Genomic DNA, 23,973 nt, shown 5'->3' on the forward strand with positions numbered 1-23,973 from the left:
ATCAAAAGGACGATAGAAATTGATGGTAAAATTTTAACTGAATTATTCATCTACCTTGGTAAAATATGATTAAATATCTTTAGCCTTGCACAGACAAGCAGAACAAAAGGCAAATTAATTAGTGAAAAATATAGTCATTACCTTGCGTCCATGGTCGACCCCAGCCTGTGATCTGGGATACACTATCAGATTAGTATATTCTAACGACTTGATGCCAACTTACTAGGAACAGGATGGTAGTAAACCTGTACTTATTAGGACTAGATGCACGCGGATGAGGACGACCTGCATCGTCCATTACAGATCGGCAATCACGAACCATGGTCCAGATCATTTTTCCATGTGTTCCTCCTCTTGTCGTCTTGGCTTCTACCCTTTGCGGTGTTCATCTCGGTGCACAGAAGAATGAATCGTTGCATCTGGTGGTGGAAGGGGAAAGATTACACTGGAATATATAGCAAAGTTAGCAACGGAGGATAAATAGTGGGGATTATCGAGAAGACGCGAAGGACTAGCTCACCATTCACCAGCAACGGTGCCATAATCAACGGTGTGGCAGCGAGACACCAGCTGCAACACAAATATAAGCGGCCTGGTAGTGGTAAGCAACTTGCAGCATTCGAAATCAGAGCCTCGGAATATAAGGAGGATGAATCTGCTCGTATTCCTGTCCCTCCATAAAACTTTTCTACAGTTCCTCTGTAGCTCAGTAGCTGCTTGTGGGGGTGGCCGTGAGGAGAGGAAGAGGGTGCATCATCACGGAATCAATGGCGAACAGGAAGCATCAAACGTCGATGGTCTGACGATATTTTTTTACAGGAGATAAGAGCGAGCCACTAAAGGGGACAAGACAATGCCTCCTTGACTAGGCCATGTCGGAGCCTCTTGTACAGACCAACAAAGTACGCCCATGCCACGTACCAAGAAGCGACGATCAGCCCGTATGGAGGATGTGCGCTAGCGGAAGAGAACAACCAGCGACGGTAGACAGTGCCAAGGATTAGAAGGTGACGTGGAGGCAGGAGATGGCTTAAAAATCAGGTAGTGGGGGTCTCCTATTTAGAGATAGAAGACGAGTTCTTAAAATTCTTAGCGATCTTCCTGCTAGGGATGCACAAGTGGATGTCATATAAATCAAGAAGTAGATTTTGCTTCATTCCGATACTTGATCAGTCACTTCATTCTAATCCGTGAAGGTAGTATTTGATAACTGTTCAACTTACTAAAGTGTCTATGCTTTTGGAGTAATGAGGTCCTATTAATGTGTGTTTAAGTTCAAATGTATTTTGTAATGAGGTCCTAGAATTTTGCTCCTTATTCATTTTCATGCCCACTTAGTTACAGGGGAAAAGGGCATATACAACTAAAATGCATTGTGTAATGAGGTCAACTTACTAAAGTGTATGCTTTTGGAGTTTGTGTGTGTAAGTTCAAATATATTGTGCAATGAGGTCCTAGAAGAGGTCCTAGAATTTTGCTTTGTATTCATTTTCATGCCCCCTTAGTTACAGGGGAAAAGGGCATATACAACCAAAATGCGAGCGTGCTATTCCTTCATTCACGTGGAGAAGATATTTGCCTTAATTGAGTCTGTTAACTTTGATGCAAATGAACAGATCTAAGTTTCAGATTTATTTTTGGAATTTTTAATGGTTTAAGACCTATGACTTTCTCAATGAATTTGGTAAATGCTTTTTTTACGTGGGTATGTTAAATTGCTAAAGTTGAACATGTAACTAAACTATTTCTATTTCTTTTGTTTCAGAATTAACTATTATATTGATCTAAGTGAGAACGTCCTAATTTTTCACAAGTTAGGATGAAATTTAAATATGTGTCTGCACATTTTCGAGTGAACCAGAATATGTATCAGGTGATGATCAATTATTTTGTCTGCCACTTCTATACCATGACACTGTAGTTCATTGTTAGTTCAATTTTTAAAGAAAGCTTTAGGTAAATAGAGTTTCAGCACAACACAGGATGTCAATTCTGAGCTTTGCTCTTTGCAGCAGGCACCAAAATCTCACCTCAAGCAACATGTCAGCTCACGTGAAAGAGAGAAGAACCGATGAAGCACCCAATTTGTTTCGAGATATCTATTTTGTCAGACCATGTAATGTGTTATCCTTTTTACCTACCTTCTCTGAAGATGATGCCGATCTGGACATGAGGCCCGGAGCGAGGGTTCTAGCTGAAGGTGGCTGTTGCCGATAGTATGTTGTAGGAGGATGCAACCAGGTAAACTAGCAATGCTGGTCACCGTGGGCGGAGTCGCGGAGCTTGGCTGCTTCAGCGGTGACATTGGTATCACCGCCATGAGCCATAGAGGAGGGTGGCGGTTGGTCAGCAGAGGAGGAAGACACGAGAGATAGGGGGATTTGGCGAGGTTGCGCGCGCCTGAGCTTCGGCGCCTCAGGTAGACTGTGTCTAGACGGCGAAGTCGAGCCGACGATGATGATTGGAGTTGGCTGGTGGAGGGGGGGTGGGAGCGGATGGGGGTGGGGAGAGGACAAGATGGGGAGGGGAGGCCAAGAGAGTTGAAGGCGTTGAAGGGGACGCGACGAGGGGAACAGTATGGAGATGAACAAGACGGGAGCAAATCCCCGCTGAACGAGTGAGGAAGAAAAGGATATCCGTTTCTTTAGGTAACTTTTTTTATGCAAGGGGATATGGCATCGAGAACCATAGTCGAATTCTAAAAAAAAATCACAGCGTACCGTATAAATGACTTCTAGAATCTAGACTATATAACACCGGAGATTCACTTTTGATCATGCATATGTATCTTTGCATATGTATCTGCCACCCAAAAATACCGCCATGAGCCATAGAGGAGGGTGGCGGTTGGTCAGCAGAGGAGGAAGACACGAGAGATAGGGGGATTTGGCGAGGTTGCGCGCGCCTGAGCTTCGGCGCCTCAGGTAGACTGTGTCTAGACGGCGAAGTTTTCCATATATCATTAAGACAGAACATCAAGATTATTAATCATGTAGGCATGTTTTCCATATATAGTCATACGTGCTCGCAATGAGAAACTTGTACAACATCTTTTGTCCTACCAGCCGGTGGCAGCCGGGCCTCAAGGGAATCTACTGGAAATTAAGGTACTCCTTTTAATAGAGCACCGGAGCAAAGCATTAACACTTGGTGAAAACATGTGATCCTCATACCTACGCCTTCCCCTCCAGTTATCCCGATTCTTTGTCACTCTGGGGCCTCGGGTTCCGGACATAGACATGTGCAAACAACTTGTGGATACAATCTAAGCAATAAGTATAGAGCTTAAATCTAAGATCATGCCACTTGGGCCCTAGTGACAAGCATTAAACACAACAAGATTGCAGCAACAATAACTTCATAAACTTTATAGTAACAATCCATCGGATCCCAACAAACACAACACCGATTACATCAAATGAATCTCAATCATGTAAGGCAGCTCATGAGATCATTGTATTGAAGTACATGGGGGAGAGAGTACCAACTAGCTACAGCTAGAACCCGTAGTCCATGGGGGAACTACTCACGGAGCATGATGGAGGAGGTGGCGTTGATGGAGATGGCTTCCGGGGGCACTTCCCCGTCCCGGCGGCGTGCCATAACAGAGACTTATGTCCCCCGTAACGGAGTTTCGCGATGGCGGCGGCGCCCCTGGAGTCTTTCTGGAGTTTCGTCAATTGGTATCGCGTTTTTAGGTCGAAAGGGCTTATATAGGCGAAGAGGCGGTGCAGGAGGGGCACCAGGGCGCCCTCCCCACCTTGCGGCGCGGCCAGGCCTGGGCCCGCGCCCAGGTGTGGTGTGGTGGCCCCCTGGCCCGCCTCCGACTCTCCTTCGGTGTTCTGGGGACTTCCGGGAAAAATAAGATATTTGGTATTCGTTTCGTCGAATTCCGAGAATATTGCCCGAACAGCCTTTCTGGAACCAAAAACAGCAGAAAACAGGAACTGACACTTCGACATCTTGTTAATAGGTTAGTTCCGGAAAACGCATAAAAACATTATAAAGTGCGAGCAAAACATGTAGGTATTGTCATAAAACAAGCATGGAACATCATAAATTATAGGTACGTTGGAGACGTATATCACACACATACCAACACTCAACACTATGTACGGTCTAGATGCGCAAAGGTAAAGCAAGGATCCAATCATGGAGTGATATATATTTTGATCCACCTCTTTACCATTGGGATCAAGTGCAAGATGACATTTGGAACCATTGGAGTGGCTACACCCTTCATTTCCGTCATCTTGAACCTCTTGAGCATATCCTGAAGATATTTTGCTTGATTGATGAAAGTCCCTTCTCTCAATTGCTTGATCTCAAAACCAAGAAAGAACCTCATCTCTCCCATCATAGACATCTCAAACCTATCGGTCATAAGCTTTGAAAATTCATCATTGAAAGCTTTGTTAGTAGAGCCAAACATAATATCATCAACATATAATTGGCAAACGAAAAGCTCCCCATTGGCTCTCTTAGTAAAAGGAGTGGGATCGATTAGCCCAACATCAAACCCACGGTCTATCAACAATTCTTTAAGGTGCTCGTACCAAGCTCTAGGAGCTTGTTTGAGACCATAAAGTGCTTTATCAAGCTTATAGACGTGGTTAGGAAAGTCGGGATCCTCAAACCCCGGGGGTTGCTTAACATAAACCTCTTCATGCAAAGGGCCATTAAGAAAAGCACTTTTCACATCCATTTGTTGTAACTAAAAATTATGATGAGATGCATATGCAAGAAGGATACTGATGGACTCAAGGCGAGCCACGGGAGCATAAGTTTCTCCAAAGTCAATTCCTTCAATTTGAGAGAAACCTTGTGCCACCAATCTTGCCTTGTTCCTCACAACATTTCCAAATTCATCTTGCTTGTTCTTGAATATACATCTAGTGCCTATAACATTGCGGCACTCCTTTGGCTTTTCTACTAATGACCATACTTTGTTGCGCTTGAAGTTGTTGAGTTCATCGTGCATGGCTTTCAACCAATCCGGATCTTCAAGAGCTTCAAATACTTCCTTGGGTTCCACTAAGGAGATATAAGCATGATGATTGCTAAAGTTAGCAAATTGTCTTCTTGTTGATACTTTTTATCTTACATCACCAAGAACCTTGTCATGAGTGTGTTCAAGACGTTCCAAAGTTTTAGCTCTTCTAGCAACACGACGGGCCTCAATCTCTTCCTTGGACTTGATAGTCCTTGGAGGGATCACTTGATCAAATTGATCGTTTGGATCCCCGTCTTGACCTTCAACTTGAGCTTCCTCAATTTCTTGAGAGTGCTCAACATCATGTGCTTGATCTTGGACACTATCCGGTGAGAGGAGAATATTGGATGGATGCACATCGCATCCATCATGAATTGTTGGTTGATCTTGTCCTTGATCTTGCACACTAGAGGGAGAGTCTTGTTCTTGTTCTTGGGTTGGTGCATCATTAGCTTCAAGAGATGGAGTTTGTTGACGTTGTCAAGATGAGGGATCCACCGTAGTAGAGCATAGTCCTTCCCGAGACGCCACACCGTGTCCCTCAATGGGGCAGAAAAATCCCACACACATTCTTACTATGGCATCTTGAGGTATTTCATCACCTGCACAAACATCAACTTGCCCCACTTGGGAGCCATCATTTTCCTCGAACCTCACACTACAAGATTCGATGATAATCCCGGAGGATACATCAAAGACTCTATAAGTGTGAGATTCTGCACCATAATCAACAAATATACCTTACAAAGCTTTGGGAACAAATTTAGTTAAACGAACTCCTTTGATTTTGTAGAAACACTTACACCCGAACACCTTGAAGTATGAGATGTTAGGCTTGTTCCCAGTGAGTATTTCATATGGAGTCTTGTTCAAGCCCTTACGGAGATAGAGCCGGTTAGATGAGTGGCAAGCGGTGGAGATGGTCTCGGCCCAAAAATTATAGCGGGATTTGTACTCCGCCATCATAGATCTTGCCATATCCATAAGAGTCCGGTTCTTCCTCTCCGCAACACCATTTTGTTGAGGGGTGTATGCAGCGGAATACTGATGTCTTATCCCCTCATCACTAAGAAAATCATTGAGTGTGTAGTTCTTGAACTCGGAGCCGTTGTCACTTCTTATTGCCAATATGGGGAGGTTGTGTTGACGTTGCACCTCGGTGGCAAAGTCAATGAAGATTTGTTGAGTCTCATCTTTCTTCTTGAGAAAATAGACCCAAGTATATCTTGAATAGTCATCAACAATCACCAAGAAATGTTTCTTCGCACCAAGACTTGCATGAGATGTAGGACCAAAGAGATCCACATGAAGGAGCTCCAAGATCCTCTTGGAAGAGATAATAGTCTTGCTTGGGTGCGGAGAATCATGCATTTTGCCTTCAACACAAGCCCTACAAACACGATCTTTGGCAAAGGAAACATTGTCCATTAGTCCCACAATATGGTTCCCCTTGTGAAGACTTTGCAAAGTTCTCATGTTGACATGGGCCAAGCGGCGATGCCACAACCAACTGATACGTCTCCGACGTATCGATAATTTATTATGTTCTATGCCATATTATTGATGATACCTACATGTTTTATGCACACTTTATGTCATATTCGTGCATTTTCGGGAACTAACCTATTAACAAGATGCCGAAGTGCCGATTCTTGTTTTCTGCTGTTTTTGGTTTCGAAATCCTAGTAACGAAATATTCTCGGAATCGGACGAAATCAAGACCCGGGTTCCTATTTTCACCGGAAGCATCCGGAACACCCGAGAGCCGCCGGAGGGGGGCCTGTGGGCCCGGATGATAGGGTGGCGCGGCCCGGGCCCTGGCCGCGCCGGCCTATGGTGTGGCCACCCCTTCGACCCTCCTGCGCCGCCTCTTCGCCTATATAAAGCCTCCGTCGCGAAACCCACGATGCGAAGAACCACGATACGGAAAACCTTCCGAGCCGCCGCCATCCCGAAGCCAAGATGCGGGGGACGGAGTCTCGTTCCGGCACCCTGCCGGAGCGGGGAAGTGCCCCCGGAAGGCTTCTCCATCGACACCGCTGCCATCTCCACCGCCATCTTCATCACCGCTGCTGCTCCCATGAGGAGGGAGTAGTTCTCCATCGAGGCTCGGGGCTGTACCGGTAGCTATGTGGTTCATCTCTCTCCTATGTACTTCAATACAATAATCTCATGAGCTGCCTTACATGATTGAGATTCATATGATGATGCTTGTAATCTAGATGTCATTATGCTAGTCAAGTGAGTTTTACCTATGTGATCTCCGGAGACTCCTTGTCCCACGTGTGTAAAGGTGACGGTGTGTGCACCGTGTGGGTCTCTTAGGCTATATTTCACAGAATACTTATTCACTGTTGAATGACATAGTGAGGTGCTTATTTATATCTCTTTATGATTGCAATGTGTTTGTATCACAATTTATCTATGTGCTACTCTAGCAATGTTATTAAAGTAGTTTTATTCCTCCTGCATGTGTGCAAAGGTGACGAGTGTGTGCACCGTGTTAGTACTTGGTTTATGCTATGATCATGATCTCTTTAGATTGCGAAGTTAACTATTGCTATGATAATATTGATGTGATCTATTCCTCCTACATATGCATGAAGGTGACGAGTGTGCATGCTATGCTAGTACTTGGTTTAGTCTTTTGATCTATCTTACACTAAAGGTTACTAAAATATGAGCATTATTGTGGAGCTTGTTAACTCCGGCATTGAGGGTTCGTGTAATCCTACGCAATGTGTTCATCATCCAACAAAAGTGTAGAGTATGCATTTATCTATTCTGTTATGTGATCAATGTTGAGAGTGTCCACTAGTGAAAGTGTAATCCCTAGGCCTTGTTCCTAAATACGCTATCGCTTGCTTGTTTCTTGTTTCTTTGCGTTACTACTGCTATGCGTTACTACTGCTTGTTTCTTGTCCTGGGCAAAGCACTTTTACGGTACCGTTGCTACTACTTATTCATACCACCTGTATTTCACTATCTCTTCGCCGAACTAGTGCACCTATTAGGTGTGTTGGGGACACAAGAGACTTCTTGCTTTGTGGTTGCGGGGTTGCTTGAGAGGGATATCTTTGACCTCTTCCTCCACGAGATCGATAAACCTTGGGTGATCCACTTAAGGGAAACTTGCTTGCTGTTCTACAAACCTCTGCTCTTGGAGGCCCAACACTTGTCTACAAGAATAGAAGCTCCCGTAGACATCAAGCACTTTTAAGGCGCCGTTGCCGAGGAGGAAAGGTAAAAAGGCACTCATACTCCGGTTCCGAGTAACGAGTACTTTTACGGCGCCATTGTGTTTGTGCTCGAAGCTATTTCCTTTAGATCCTGCAATTGCATCTTTTTGTTTCTTGTTTACACTAGTTTGGCATAATGGACAACAATGAGCTTCTTATTCTATTTCTCGATTTAAAACATGGATTGTTTGATGCGAAAATTAAAAAACCTATGAAATCTTATTTGCATGCTGGTAGTAATATTAGTATGAATGCTTTGAACACCATTGTTGATAATGATATAGAAAGTTCTAAGCTTGGGGAAGCTGGTTTTCATGATCTTTATAGTCCCTCAAGCATTGAGGAGAAAATTTTCTTTGATGATACTTTGCCTCCTATTTATGATGATTATAATAGTGGTATTTTGGTACAACCTACTATGGAGAGTAAATTTTATTGTGATTATACTATGCCTCCTACACTTGATGAGAATAATAATGATAGCTACTTTGTTGAATTTGCTCCCGCTACAACTAATAAAATTAACTATACTTATGTGGAGAGTAATAATTTTATGCATGAGACTCATGATAAGAATGCTTTATGTGATAGTTATATTGTTGAGTTTGCTCATGATGCTACTGAAAGTTATTATGAGAGAGGAAAATATGGTTGTAGAAATTTTCATGTTACTAAAATGCCTCTCTATGTGCTGAAATTTTTGAAGCTACACTTGTTTTATCTTCCTATGCTTGTCACTTTGTTCTTAATGAATTCATTTGTGTACAAGATGCCTCTTCATAGGAAGCATGTTAGGCTTAAATGTGTTTTTAATTTGCCTCTTGATGCTCTCTTTTGCTTCAAATACTATTTCTTGCGAGTGCATCATTAAAACTGCTGAGCCCATCTTAATGGCTAAAAAGAAAGAACTTCTTGGGAGATAACCCATGTGTTATTTTGCTACAGTACTTTGTTTTATATTTGTGTCTTGGAAGTTGTTTACTACTGTAGCAACCTCTCCTTATCTTAGTTTTATGTTTTGTTGTGCCAAGTAAAGTCTTTGATAGTAAAGTAAATACTAGATTTGGATTACTGCGCAGTTCCAGATTTCTTTGCTGTCACGAATCTGGGTCTAATTCTCTGTAGGTAACTCAGAAAATTATGCCAGTTTACGTGAGTGATCCTCAGATATGTACGCAACTTTCATTCAATTTGGGCATTTTCATTTGAGCAAGTCTGGTGCCCTTTTAAAATTCGTCTTTACGGACTGTTCTGTTTTGACAGATTCTGCCTTTTATTTCGCATTGCTTCTTTCGTTGTGTTGGGTGGATTTCTTTGTTCCATTACCTTCCGGTAGCTTTGAGCAATGTCCAGAAGTGTTAAGAATGATTGTGTCACCTCTGAACATGTGAGTTTTTGATTATGCACTAACCCTCTAATGAGTTTGTTTCGAGTTTGGTGTGGAGGAAGTTTTCAAGGGTCAAGAGAGGAGGATGATATACTATGATCAAGGAGAGTGAAAACTCTAAGCTTGGGGATGCCCCGGTGGTTCACCCCTGCATATTCTAAGAAGACTCAAGCGTCTAAGCTTGGGGATGCCCAAGGCATCCCCTTCTTCATCGACAAATTATCGGGTTCCTTCTCTTGAAACTATATTTTTATTCGGCCACATCTTATGTACTTTACTTGGAGCGTCTGTGTGCTTTTGTTTTTGTTTTTGTTTGAATAAATGCTTGTGTGGGAGAGAGACACGCTCCGCTGGTTCATATGAACACATGTGTTCTTAGCTTTTAATTTTCATGGCGAAGTTTCTTCTTCGTTAATTTGTTATATGGTTGGAATTGGAAAATACTACATGTAGTAACTCTAAAATGTCTTGGATAATTTGATACTTGGCAATTGTTGTGCTCATGTTTAAGCTCTTGCATCATATACTTTGCACCCATTAATGAAGAAATACTTAGAGCTTGCTAATTTGGTTTGCATATTTGGTTTCTCTAGAGTCTAGATAACATCTAGTATTGAGTTTTGAACAACAAGGAAGACGGTATGGAGTCTTATAATGTTTACAATATGTCTTTTATGTGAGTTTTGCTGTACCGTTCATCCTTGTGTTTGTTTCAAATAACCTTGCTAGCCTAAACCTTGTATCGAGAGGGAATACTTCTCATGCATCCAAAATCCTTGAGCCAACCACTATGCCATTTGTGTCCACCATACCTGCCTACTACATGGTATTTCTCCGCCATTCCGAAGTAAATTGCTTGAGTGCTACCTTTAAAATTCCATCATTCACCTTTGCAATATATAGCTCATGGGACAAATAGCTTAAAAACTATTGTGGTATTGAATATGTACTTATGCACTTTATCTCTTATTAAGTTGCTTGTTGAGCGATAACCATGTTTACGGGGACGCCATCAACTATTCTTTGTTGAATATCATGTGAGTTGCTATGCATGTCCGTCTTGTACGAAGTAAGAGAGATCTACCACCTTCATGGTTGGAGCATGCATATTTTTAGAGAAGAACATTGGGCCGCTAACTAAAGCCATGATTCATGGTGGAAGTTTCGATCTTGGACATATATCCTCAATCTCATATGAGAATAATAATTGTTGCCACATGCTTATGCATTAAAGAGGAGTCCATTATCTGTTGTCCATGTTGTCCCGGTATGGATGTCTAAGTTGAGAATAATCAAAAGGGAGAAATCCAAAATGCGAGCTTTCTCCTTAGACCTTTGTACAGGCGGCATGGAGGTACCCCATTGTGACACTTGGTTAAAACATGTGCGTTGCAAAGATCCGGTAGTCCAAGCTAATTAGGACAAGGTGCGGGCACTATTAGTATACTATGCATGAGACTTGCAACTTGTAAGATATAATGTACATAACTCATATGCTTTATTACTACCGTTGACAAAATTGTTTCATGTTTTCAAAATAAAAGCTCTAGCACAAATATAGCAATCGATGTTTTCCTCTTTGAAGGACCATTCTCTTTACTTTTATGTTGAGTCGGTTCACCTATTTCTCTCCACCTCAAGAAGCAAACACTTGTGTGAGCTGTGCATTGATTCCTACATACTTGCATATTGTACTTGTTATATTACTCTATGTTGACTATTATCCATGAGATATACATGTTACAAGTTGAAAGCAACCGCTGAAACTTAATCTTCCTTTGTGTTGCTTCAATACCTTTACTTTGATTTATTGCTTTATGAGTTAACTCTTATGCAAGACTTATTAATACTTGTCTTGAAGTACTATTCATGAAAAGTCCTTGCTTTATGATTCACTTGTTTACTCATGTCATTACCATTGTTTTGATCGCTGCATTCACTACATATGTTTACAAATAGTATGATCAAGGTTATGATGGCATATCACTTCAGAAATTATCTTTGTTATCGTTTTACCTGCTCGGGACGAGGAGAACTAAGCTTGGGGATGCTTGATACGTCTTCGACGTATCGATAATTTCTTATGTTCTATGCCATATTATTGATGATACCTACATGTTTTATGCACACTTTATGTCATATTCGTGCATTTTCGGGAACTAACCTATTAACAAGATGCCGAAGTGCCGATTCTTTGTTTTACTAGCTGTTTTTGGTTTCGAAATCCTAGTAACGAAATATTCTCGGAATCGGACGAAATAAAGACCCGGGTTCCTATTTTCACCGGAAGCATCCAGAACACCCGAGAGCCGCCATAGGGGGCCCTGTGGGCCCGGATGATAGGGTGGCGCGGCCCGGGCCACGGCCGCGCCGGCCTATGGTGTGGCCACCCCTTCGACCCTCCTGCGCCGCCTCTTCGCCTATATAAAGCCTCCGTCGCGAAACCCACGATGCGAAGAACCACGATACGGAAAACCTTCCCGAGCCGCCGCCATCCCGAAGCCAAGATGCGGGGGACGGGAGTCTCTGTTCCGGCACCCTGCCGGAGCGGGGAAGTGCCCCGGAAGGCTTCTCCATCGACACCGCTGCCATCTCCACCGCCATCTTCATCACCGCTGCTGCTCCCATGAGGAGGGAGTAGTTCTCCATCGAGGCTCGGGGCTGTACCGGTAGCTATGTGGTTCATCTCTCTCCTATGTACTTCAATACAATAATCTCATGAGCTGCCTTACATGATTGAGATTCATATGATGATGCTTGTAATCTAGATGTCATTATGCTAGTCAAGTGAGTTTTACCTATGTGATCTCCGGGAGACTCCTTGTCCCACGTGTGTAAAGGTGACGGTGTGTGCACCGTGTGGGTCTCTTAGGCTATATTTCACGAGAATACTTATTCACTGTTGAATGGCATAGTGAGGTGCTTATTTATATCTCTTTATGATTGCAATGTGTTTGTATCACAATTTATCTATGTGCTACTCTAGCAATGTTATTAAAGTAGTTTTATTCCTCCTGCATGTGTGCAAAGGTGACAGTGTGTGCACCGTGTTAGTACTTGGTTTATGCTATGATCATGATCTCTTTAGATTGCGAAGTTAACTATTGCTATGATAATATTGATGTGATCTATTCCTCCTACATATGCATGAAGGTGACAGTGTGCATGCTATGCTAGTACTTGGTTTAGTCTTTTGATCTATCCTACACTAAAGGTTACTAAAATATGAGCATTATTGTGGAGCTTGTTAACTCCGGCATTGAGGGTTCGTGTAATCCTACGCAATGTGTTCATCATCCAACAAAAGTGTAGAGTATGCATTTATCTATTCTGTTATGTGATCAATGTTGAGAGTGTCCACTAGTGAAAGTGTAATCCCTAGGCCTTGTTCCTAAATACGCTATCGCTGCTTGTTTACTTGTTTTCTTTGCGTTACTACTTGCTGCGTTACTACTGCTTGTTTACTTGTCCTGGGCAAAGCACTTTTACGGTGCCGTTGCTACTACTTATTCATACCACCTGTATTTCACTATCTCTTCGCCGAACTAGTGCACCTATTAGGTGTGTTGGGGACACAAGAGACTTCTTGCTTTGTGGTTGCGGGGTTGCTTGAGAGGGATATCTTTGACCTCTTCCTCCACGAGATCGATAAACCTTGGGTGATCCACTTAAGGGAAACTTGCTGCTGTTCTACAAACCTCTGCTCTTGGAGGCCCAACACTGTCTACAAGAATAGAAGCTCCCGTAGACATCACCAACCCACATCCGCCTTCCCGAATAGGCACATCGCACTTGACGTGGTGGACCCCGATAAGTCCACCACATACAAGTTATTTTCGTGATACCCAACGAAAGCGACTTTTAGAGTCTTGCTCCACAAGAGGACCACAATATCCTTATCAATAAAGACGACAAAACCCATCTTGCCAAGGGCGGAAACGGACAATAAATTGTAACCAAGGGTTTTGACAAGCATGACATCCACAAGTGTAATGTTGTGTGCAACCACAACCTTTCCAAAACCCAATACCTCGGATGTTGAATTATCTCCAAAGGAGACGGTGATTTCATGAAAGTTAGGCCTCAACTCCTTTACGAGATTCTTGCCGCCGGTCATATGACTTGTGCATCCACTATCAAGCACCCATTTTGAACCTCCGGCGGCATAGTCCTATGATACGTCTCCGACGTATCGATAATTTATTATGTTTCATGCCACATTATTGATGATATCTACATGTTTTATACATACTTTATGTCATATTTATGCGTTTTCCGGAACTAACCTATTGACGAGATGCCGAAGGGCCAGTTGCTGTTTTCTGCTGTTTTTGGTTTCAGAAATCCTAGTAAGGAAATATTCTCGGAATTGGACGGAATCAATGCCCAGAGTCTTATAATTGGACGAAGCTTCCAGAACACCCGAGAGCCACCAGAGGGGACCCCTGGGGGCCCCACACAACACCCTGGCGTGGCCAGAGGGGGGCCGCGCCCTAGTGTGTGGGCCCACCAGGCCCCCTCCGAGGCTGCCCTTCCGCCTACTTAAGGTCTCCGTCGCGAAAACCCTACCACGTTCGACGAAACCAGAGAAAACCTTCCAGAGCCGCCGCCATCGCGAAGCCAAGATCCGGGGGACAGGAGTCTCGTTTCGGCACGCCGCCGGAGAGGAAGTGCCCCGGAAGGCTCCTCCATCGACACCACCGCCATCTTCATCAACGCTGTTGTCTCCCATGAGGAGGGAGTAGTTCTCCATCGAGGCTCGGGGCTGTACCGGTAGCTATGTGGTTAATCTCTCTCCTATGTGCTTCAATACAATAATCTCATGAGCTGCCTTACATGATTGAGATTCATATGATGATGCTTGTAATCTAGATGTCATAGTCAAGTGGGTTTTACTTATGTGATCTCCGGAGACTCCTTGTCCCACGTGTGTAAAGGTGACAGTGTGTGCACCGTGTGGGTCTCTTAGGCTATATTTCACAGAATACTTATTCACTGTTATGAATGGCATAGTGAAGTGCTTATTTATATCTCTTTATGATTGCAATGTGTTTTGTATCACAATATATCCGTGTGCTACTCTAGTGATGTTATTAAAGTAGTTTATTCCTCCCGCACGGTGTAATGGTGACGGTGTGTGCATCGTGTAGTACTTGGCGTAGGCTATGATTGTGATCTCTTGTAGATTATGAAGTTAACTATTGCTATGATAGTATTGATGTGATCTATTCCTCCTTTCGTAGTGTGAAGGTGACGAGTGTGCATGCTATGTTAGTACTTGGTTTGGTTATGTTGATCTGTCATGCACTCTAAGGTTATTTAAACATGAACATCGAATATTGTGGAGCTTGTTAACTCCGGCATTGAGGGTTCGTGTAATCCTACACGATTAGTGGTGTTCATCATCCAACAAGAGAGTGTAGAGTCTAGCATCTATCTATTTATTCTGTTATGTGATCAATGTTGAGAGTGCCCACTAGTGAAAGTATGATCCCTAGGCCTTGTTCCTAAATACTGCTATCGCTGCTTGTTTACTGTTTTACTGCATCTTTACTTCCTGCAATATTGCTACCATCAACTGCACGCCAGCAAGCACTTTTCTGGCGCCGTTACTACTGCTCATATTCATTCATACCACTTGTATTTCACTATCTCTTCGCCGAACTAGTGCACCTATTAGGTGTGTTGGGGACACAAGAGACTTCTTGCTTTGTGGTTGCAGGGTTGCATGAGAGGGATATCTTTGACCTCTTCCTCCCTAAGTTCGATAAACCTTTGGTGATCCACTTAAGGGAAACTTGCTGCTGTTCTAAAAACCTCTGCTCTTGGAGGCCCAACACTGTCTACAAGAATAGAAGCACCCGTAGACATCAAGCACTTTTCACGGCGCCGTTGCCGGGAGGAAAGGTAAAAGGCACTCATACTCCGGTCCCGGGTAAAGTACTTTTCCGGCGCCGTTGTGTGTGTGCTCGAAGCTATTTCCTTTAGATCCTGCAATTGCATCTTTTTGTTTCTTGTTTACACTAGTTAGGCATAATGGACAACAATGAGCTTCTTATTCTATTTCCTGATTTAAGACATGAATGGTTTAATGCGAAAATTAAAAAACCTATGGATTATTTGCATGCTGGTAGTAATATTAGTATGAACGCTTTGAACACCATTGTTGATAATGATATAGAAAGTTCTAAGCTTGGGGAAGCTGGTTTTCAAGATCTTTTTAGTCCCCCAAGCATTGAGGAGAAAATTTTCTTTGATGATACTTTGCCTCCTATTTATGATGATTATAATGATAGTGGTCTTTTGGTGCCACCTACTATGGAGAGTAAATTTTGTTGTGATTATACTATGCCTCCTACACTTGATGAGAATAATAATGATAGCTACTTTGTTGAATTTTCTCCCACTACAACTAATAAAATTGATTATGCTTATGTTGGGAGTAGTAATAATTTTATGCATGAGACTCATGATAAGAATGTTTTATGTGATAGTTATATTGTTGAGTTTGCTCATGATGCTACTGAAAGTTATTATGAGAGAGGAAAATATGGTTGTAGAAATTTTCATGTTACTAAAACACCTCTCTTTTTGCTGAAAATCTTGAAGTTGCACTTGTTTTATCTTTCTATGCTTGTTGCATTATGCTTCATGAATTTGTTTATTTACAAGATTCCTATGCATTGGAAGCATGTTAGACTTAAATGTGTTTTGAATTTGCTTTTTTATGCTCTCTTTTGCTTCAACTACTATTTCTTGCGAGCGCATCATTAAAACTGCTGAGCCCATCTTAATGGCTATAAAGAAAGAACTTCTTGGGAGATAACCCATGTGTTTATTTTGCTACAGTACCTCTATTTTATATTTGTGTCTTGGAAGTTGTTACTACTGTAGCAACCTCTCCTTATCTTATTTTTATTGCATTGTTGTGCCAAGTAAAGTCTTTGATAGTAAGGTTCATACTAGATTTGGATTACTGCGCAGAAACAGATTTATTGCTGTCACGAATCTGGGCCTAATTCTCTGTAGGTAACTCAGTAAATTATGCCAATTTACGTGAGTGATCCTCAGATATTTACGCTACTTTCATTCAATTTGAGAATTTTCATTTGAGCAAGTCTGGTGCCTTAATAAAATTCGTCTTTACGAACTGTTCTGTTTTGGCAGATTCTGCCTTTTATTTCGTATTGCTTCTTTTGCTATATGGGATGGATTTATTTGTTCCATTAACTTCCAGTAGCTTTGAGCAATGTCCAGAAGTGTTAAGAATGATTGTGTCACCTCTGAACATGTGAATTTTGATTATGCACTAACCCTCTAATGAGTTTGTTTTGAGTTTGGTGTGGAGGAAGTTTTCAAGGGTCAAGAGAGGAGGATGATATACTATGATCAAGAAGAGTGAAAAGTCTAAGCTTGGGGATGCCCCCGTGGTTCATCCCTGCATATTTCAAGAAGACTCAACCATCTAAGCTTGGGGATGCCCAAGGCATCCCCTTCTTCATCGACAACTTATCAGGTTCCTCTAGTGAAACTATATTTTTATTCCGTCACATCTTATGTACTTTACTTGGAGCGTCTGTGTGCTTTTATTTTTCGTTTTGTTATTTTCATTCTCTGAATAAATTCATGCTTGTGTGGGAGAGAGACACGCTCCGCTGGTTCATATGAACACATGTGTTCTTAGCTTTTAATGTTCATGGCAAAGGTTGAAACCGCTTCGTTAATTGCTATTTGGTTGGAAACGGGAAATGCTACATGTAGTAATTAGTATGATGTCTTGAATAATTTGATACTTGGCAATTTTTTTGCTCATATAGATCATGTTTAAGCTCTTGCATCATGTACTTTGCACCTATTAATGAAGAACTACATAGAGCTTGTTAAAATTTGGTTTGCATGATTGGTCTCTAGAGTCTAGATATTTTCTGGTTAAGGTGTTTGAACAACAAGGAGACGATGTAAAGTCTTATAATGCTTACAATATGTTCGTATATGAGTCTTGCTGCACCGTTTCATACTTGAGTTTGCTTCAAACAACCTTGCTAGCCTAGCCTTGTATTGAGAGGAATTCTTCTCGTGCATCCAAATCCTTGAGCCAAATACTATGCCATTTGTGTCCACCATACCTACCTACTACATGGTATTTCTCTCGCCATTCCAAGCAAATACTTCATGTGCTACCTTTAAACAATTCAAAACTTTATTACTCCTTATTTGTGTCAATGTTTTATAGCTCATGAGGAAGTATGTGGTGTTTTATCTTTCGATCTTGTCATTTACTTTTGACAGACTTTCACAATGGACTAGTGGCCTCATCCGCTTATCTAATAATTTTGCAAAAAGAGCTGGCAATGGGGTTCCCAGCCTCAATTAATTAACTTTCATTAATAATTCTCTTCACATGTTTTGCCCTGATTCATCAGTAAGCAACTTAATTTTGAAAATAGACACTCCTCCATGGTATGTGAATGTTGGAAGGCACCCGAGGATTCGGTTATCCATGGCTTGTGTAAGCAAAAGGTTGGGAGGAGTGTCATCCATCAATAATGAAACTAAAATACATGTGTACACAAAAGAGAAGAGGGATGATCTACCTTGCTGGTAGAGATAACGTCCTTCATGGGAGCCGCTCTTGAAAGTCTGGTTGATGAGGTAGTTAGAGTGCCCACTACCATTCGTTGACAACAACAAACACCTCTCAAAACTTTATTTGCATGCTCTCTATATGATTTCAAAACTTAAAAAGCTCTAGCACATGATTTAATCCCCGCTTCCTCTGCGAAGGGCCTATCTTCTACTTTATTGTTGAGTCGGTTTACCTATTCTTTCTATCTTAGAAGCAAACACTTGTATCAACTGTGTGCATTGATTCTTACATGTTTACTTATTGCACTTGTTATATTACTTTGTGTTGACAATTATCCATGAGATAAATATGTTGAAGTTGAAAGCAACCGCTGAAACTTATATCTTCCTTTGTGTTGCTTCAAAGATCTTTACTAAGAATCTATTGCTTTATGAGTAACTCTTATGCAAGTCTTATTGATGCTTGTCTTGAAAGTATTATTCATGAAAAGTCTTTGCTATATGATTCATTAGTTTACTCATTATCTTCATCATTGCTTCGAATCGCTGCATTCATCTCATATGCTTTACAATAGTATTGATCAAGATTATGATAGCATGTCACTTAAGAAATTATCTTTGTTATCGTTTAACTGCTCGGGACGAGAAGGAACTAAGCTTGGGGATGCTGATACATCTCCGACGTATCGATAATTTCTTATGTTCCATGCCACATTATTGATGATATCTACATGTTTTATACATACTTTATGTCATATTTATGCGTTTTCCGGAACTAACCTATTGACGAGATGCCGAAGGGCCAGCTGCTGTTTTTGGTTTCAGAAATCCTAGTAAGGAAATATTCTCGGAATTGGACGGAATCAACGCCCAGAGTCTTATAATTGGATGAAGCTTCCAGAACACCCGAGAGCCGCCAGAGGGGAGCCCTGGGGGCTCCACACAACACCCTGGCGCGGCCAGAGGGGGGGCCGCGCCCCCCTAGTGTGTGGGCCCACCAGGCCCCCTCCGAGGCTGCCCTTCCGCCTACTTAAGGTCTCCGTCGCGAAAACCCTACCACGTTCGACGAAACCAGAGAAAACCTTCCAGAGCCGCTGCCATCGCGAAGCCAAGATCTGGGGGACAGGAGTCTCTGTTCCGGCACGCCGCCGGACGGGGAAGTGCCCCCGGAAGGCTCCTCCATCGACACCACCGCCATCTTCATCAACGCTGCTGTCTCCCATGAGGAGGGAGTAGTTCTCCATCGAGGCTCGGGGCTGTACCGGTAGCTATGTGGTTAATCTCTCTCCTATGTGCTTCAATACAATAATCTCATGAGCTGCCTTACATGATTGAGATTCATATGATGATGCTTGTAATCTAGATGTCATTATGCTAGTCAAGTGGGTTTTACTTATGTGATCTCCGGAGACTCCTTGTCCCACGTGTGTAAAGGTGACAGTGTGTGCACCGTGTGGGTCTCTTAGGCTATATTTCACGTGAATACATATTCACCGTTATGAATGGCATAGTGAAGTGCTTATTTATATCTCTTTATGATTGCAATGTGTTTTGTATCACAATATATCTGTGTGCTACTCTAGTGATGTTATTAAAGTAGTTTATTCCTCCTCGCACGGTGTAATGGTGACGAGTGTGTGCATCGTGTAGTACTTGGCGTAGGCTATGATTGTGATCTCTTGTAGATTATGAAGTTAACTATTGCTATGATAGTATTGATGTGATCTATTCCTCCTTTCGTAGTGTGAAGGTGACGAGTGTGCATGCTATGTTAGTACTTGGTTTGGTTATGTTGATCTGTCATGCACTCTAAGGTTATTTAAACATGAACATCGAATATTGTGGAGCTTGTTAACTCCGGCATTGAGGGTTCGTGTAATCCTACACAGCTTAGTGGTGTTCATCATCCAACAAGAGAGTGTAGAGTCTAGCATCTATCTATTTATTCGTTATGTGATCAATGTTGAGAGTGCCCACTAGTGAAAGTATGATCCCTAGGCCTTGTTCCTAAATACCGCTATCGTTGCTTGTTTACTCGTTTTACTCGCATCTTTACTTCCTGCAATATTGCTACCATCAATCGCACGCCAAGCAAGCACTTTTCCGGCGCCGTTACTACTCGCTCATATTCATTCATACCACTTGTATTTCACTATCTCTTCGCCGAACTAGTGCACCTATTAGGTGTGTTGGGGACACAAGAGACTTCTTGCTTTGTGGTTGCAGGGTTGCATGAGAGGGATATCTTTGACCTCTTCCTCCCTGAGTTCGATAAACCTTGGGTGATCCACTTAAGGGAAACTTGCTGCTATTCTACAAACCTCTGCTCTTGGAGGCCCAACACTGTCTACAAGAATAGAAGCACCCGTAGACATCATCCTACATGAGATCAGTTCTTGGATTTAGGTACCCATTTTTCAATGGGTCCTCTTTTGTTAGCAACAAGGGTCTTTGGGACCCAAATAGACCAAGCAATATAACCATCATAAGGGCCAACATATTTTTCATAAACATCACCATAATGATCTTTAAATAAAACATAGTGAGGGTTAGCAATTCCCATATTATCATCATCAAAGCTTTTAGCCTTTGGGGCATCACCATTAATGACCACTTTCTTCTTTTGTTGTGCGGGCTTGGTCTTCTTCTTGTTTTTCTTCTTTGCATTGGCATTATAGCCAAGGCCCTCCTTCCCATTGTTTGACCTTTTCTTACTCAAAAGGTCATCCAAAGATAACTTACTTTGGGGAGAGGAGGCCTTAGCAAGTTCATCCTTCAACCTAGCATTTTCCTCAACAATATATGCATGATCACAAGGGGTAGAGGAGCTAGGCACATCATATTTAGCAAGCCTAGTTTGAAGTTGCTCATTAGACTTGGAGATGAGAGAGTGTTCACTCTTCAAGGCTTTGTGAGCCTTATCTAGTTCATCAAGATCCTTTACAAGTTTCTCATGATCAACACAAAATTTGGCTTTTTCCTTCTTAAGCACTTTTACCTTAGCCCTCGCAAGATCTCTTTCTTTGGTAAGCTTAGCAATTTCATCTTGAGGCTCTTCAAGAGTTTCTGGCCTCTCTTCAAGAGAAGATATAGTTTCTTGTCCTTCCTCCAGGGCATTTTCAAGAGCGGCTAATTCAAGAGAATCCTCTCTTTATATTTGAATTTTTTATCAAGGGTATCATCTAGTTGAGCTAGACAAACCATGAGAGCCGAAACATGCTTTTTAGTGTCAGCTTTCAAGTTAATAATGAATTCATCAAAATCAAGCATTTCTTGTTTCATTTTCAAGCTAGCATGATCAACCCCTAGAGCATTTGATATGATAGGCATAGAGGGGTTGGGGGATGATACCTCGGAAGATTTAGCCATGAGGCAATTTTCTTCTTTCATGTGAATATCTGACATAGGCATCCCCAATGGGCCTGCCAAAGATGGTACCCGGGGTTTACTGAAGGCCCATGATGGCGTGTATTTCACACGTTCGTTGGGCAACCCCAAGAGGAAGGTATGATGCGCACAGCAGCAAGTTTTCCCTCAGAAAGAAACCAAGGTTTATCGAACCAGGAGGAGCCAAGAAGCACGTTGAAGGTTGATGGCGGCGGGATGTAGTGCGGCGCAACACCGGGGATTCCGGCGCCAACGTGGAACCTGCACAACACAACCAAAGTACTTTGCCCCAACGAAACAGTGAGGTTGTCAATCTCACCGGCTTGCTGTAACAAAGGATTAACCGAATTGTGTGGAAGATGATTGTTTGCGAGAGAAAACGAGTAAAAACAAGTATTGCAGACAGATTTGTATTTCGAGTATTAAAAGAATGGACCGGGGTCCACAGTTCACTAGAGGTGTCTCTCCCATAAGATAAAAGCATGTTGGGTGAACAAATTACAGTCGGGCAATTGACAAATAGAGAGGGCATAACAATGCACATACATGTCATGATAAGTATAGTGAGATTTAATTGGGCATTACGACAAAATACATAGACCGCCATCCAACTGCATCTATGCCTAAGGTCCTGTTTGTTTGGGCTGGAGCTTGAGCTTTTACTGCTTTTGGGTCTTTAAAAGCACAAGCCCAGCCAAACACCTAACTTCTAGGCATGGGCTTCTACAAGCACTTCTCACATTTACACTTGAAGCCCATAAGCACCTCCCAGGGTACTTCCCGCAGCTTCTCGTGGCTTCTCACTTACAAAACGAACCGGTATACAATAGCAGCCCAAAAGTTTGTGTTATCCCCCATCGGTCCTTTAGCCCAAAATGATATATTTTTTGCATCTCGAGAAAAATTCAGATTCTTAGTTAATTAATATTTTATAGTAAAATCTTTTTAAATAGAAAATAATAAGGAAAATAATATTTTTGTTATTATTAAATAGGGATTTCTATTTTCGTGCCCTCCGGTCCTTAGTTGTACTCAGTTTTCCCCAGCTCCTTAGTTTTTCCTCAGTTTTCCCCAAGCCCTTGTTTGAAACCCGCAAAGCGGCTCGGACGGCAGGATTCCCGTTTAGTTGACCGTTCTGTCACGTGTGGGGCCGCGTCTTGTGGGGCCGAGTCGTGTGGGCCCGCGTCGCGTGGGGCTGGTAGAAAGGGCCCGCGTGGGACAGGACGAGAAGCGTTTGGTTGCACGTGAGCAGGAGCTGGGTTCTCGTCTCTCTCGGCCCCAAATTGGCATCCCTATTAAGTGCACCTTTTTCCCCTCTTTCTCTCTCGTCCTTTTCACCAAATTAGTATAAAATCTAGAGAAGCTTGCATTTCGACTTTCTTCAATTATTTGTGCCTTTTGGCCCTCGTTGTTTGCCCAATATGGCAGCAAATCTAGTACTCCCTCTGGTTCATATGTATGTAGTTAAATCTAGAAGCAAATCTCCAGGATAATGTACGATAAATTCACAGTCATAGTAAATCAAGAAAACTAAGTATGGCCAACAAAATATAGTAGACTAGGGATAGATAATCCCTAGATAATATGGATAGATAATAGGCTGCATACACAGCAGCCAACATAGTAACAGGGTTCTTCACAAGCATCATCATACTAACATAACAACAAGGGATCCCTAGCTAACAACAAAGGGATCCCAACAACAAACTAGGAGGCGAGCGGCAGCAGCAGCACACGTCCAGGACTCCGCCTACCCCATCCGGCTCTCCCTCCACTTGTTGCTCTTGCTCCCCTTGGGAGCCTTGGGCTTGAGCGGAGGCATGCGCCCGGCGGAGATCTCCACCCGCCGGAAGCTGCGGAGGTGCATGCCGAGCGCCCCGTGCTTGGCGCGGAAGGAGTGGACGTTCACCGTCGTGCCGACCTTGGGGAAGGTGTTGCCGATGTTCTCGGCATGCGTGACGAGGCGGTTGAAGTCCGTGGCGCCGAGTCTCCTGGTGCAGAAGGGGCACTCGTACACCTCCTTGGCGAAGTAGGAGATGTACCGGCCGACCTGCAGCCTCCGCGAGCACTCGGCGAGTCTTGACGTCCTCCTGCTCTTCGTCGCTGCCGACGTCGCCGCCGGACATCCGATTCATATCAAACGAAACTAGTGAATGAGTTGCAACGATGACTAACGTACATGATAACAAAGTTAAGAAAAACAGAGTCAGCCTCGGTTAGAGTGGACATGATTATATATCTACAGGGAAGGGGTAAGCGAACTAAAGCTCATGCACAACAGATTTGTACACAAGCAATGGTTCGCTCGAACCCTCCCTGTAAAAATTTGTGCCCAACCATTCATCATAGGCAAAGAAACGGATTCTAGATCTGAACTAGAT

Source organism: Lolium rigidum, chromosome 6 (genome assembly GCF_022539505.1).
Source record: "Lolium rigidum isolate FL_2022 chromosome 6, APGP_CSIRO_Lrig_0.1, whole genome shotgun sequence".
Taxonomy (NCBI): domain Eukaryota; kingdom Viridiplantae; phylum Streptophyta; class Magnoliopsida; order Poales; family Poaceae; genus Lolium; species Lolium rigidum.